Raw genomic sequence first — 1,434 nt, 5'->3', positions numbered from 1 at the left:
CCATGAGATTTTCTAGGCAAGAGTACTGGAGTGGGGTGCCATTGCCTTCTCCTCCAGTCCCATTACTTCATGGCAAATAGAAGGGGGAAAAGAGGAAACAGTGACAGATTTTATTTTCTTGGGCTCCAGAATTACTGCAGATGGTGCCTGCACCCACAAAATTAAAACTCTTCCTCCTTGAAAGTAAAACTATGACAAATCTAGATAGCATGTTAAAAAGCAGAGACATCGACTCAAGTGAGGAGGTTGTGGTATCAGTCGGTTCTAGGCAATTTAAGCTCCAGCCAGGATGATTGAAGTCATTTGCAATGACCATCTGGGGAAGAAGGTCTGCATTACATGCAATACTGATGACACCATTGGGGACCTTAAGAAGCTGATCACAGCCCAAACTGGCACCACTGGAACAAGATTGTACTGAAGAAGTGGAACAAGATTTTTAAGGACCAGGTTTCTCTGGGGTACTATGAAATCCATGATGGATGAACCTTGGAGCTTTATTACCAGTAGAGCAGAATTCCTTCTCCCTGCCCTTCCCTCTCCTCCCACACTAATATGGATGCTTGTTTTTGGAAACTCATGTTAATAATACCTTAGGGATTGCAAAAAAAAAAAAAAAGAGACATCTCCTTGCCAACACAGGTCCATAGAGTCAAAGATATTTTTCTAATAGTCATAGACTATTTTTCTATAGTGAAAGACTATTTTTCTAATAGTCATGTACAGCTGTGAGAGTTGTATCAGAAAGAAGGCTGAGTGCCAAAGAATTGATGCTTTCATACTATGGTGCTGGAGAAGACTCTTGAGAGTCCCTTGGACTGTATGGAGATGAAACCAGTCAATCCTAAAGGAAATCAACCCTGAATATTCATTGAAAGGACTGATGCTGAAGGTGAAGCTTCAATACTTTGACCACCTGATGCGAAGAGCTGACTCATTGAAAAAGCCCCTGATGCTGGCAAAGAATGAAGACAAAAGGAGAATGGGGTGGCAGAGGATGAGATGGTTTAATAACATCACTGACTCAGTGGACATGAATTTGAGCAAACTCCAGGATATAGTGGAGGACAGAGGAGCCTGGCATGCTGCAGTCCATGGGGCTGCAAAGAGCTGGACATGACTTAGCAACAGAACAGCAATACTCCCTTTCCCCATTTAAGTTTGCTTTCTATGACTCCGTTTCTGTTTTGTACATAAGTTTACTAGTATCACTTTTTTTTTTTTGGATTCCACATATACGTGATATCACATGATACTTGTTTTTTTCTTTCTGACTTGACTTCATTTAGTATGATAATCTCGAGGTCCATCCATGCTGTTGCAAATGGCAATATTTCATCCTTTATTATGACTGAGTAATATTCTGTTGTAATATTCCATTTATGATCGGATAAAGAAGGCATATTTTCTTTATCCATTCATCTGTTGATGGGC

At 40.5% G+C, this 1,434-nt stretch overlaps 1 pseudogene; it reads left to right on the top strand.

Annotated features, from left to right (window-relative positions):
* Nucleotides 1-289: 289 nt before the first annotated feature.
* LOC102285187 (ubiquitin-like protein 5 pseudogene) lies at nt 290-510 on the top strand (annotated as a pseudogene).
* Nucleotides 511-1,434: the final 924 nt, after the last annotated feature.

Source organism: Bos mutus, chromosome 2 (genome assembly GCF_027580195.1).
Source record: "Bos mutus isolate GX-2022 chromosome 2, NWIPB_WYAK_1.1, whole genome shotgun sequence".
Taxonomy (NCBI): Eukaryota; Metazoa; Chordata; class Mammalia; order Artiodactyla; family Bovidae; genus Bos; species Bos mutus.
The sequence above is the reverse complement of the archived record's forward strand: the minus strand, read 5'-3'. Positions and strand labels throughout refer to the sequence as shown.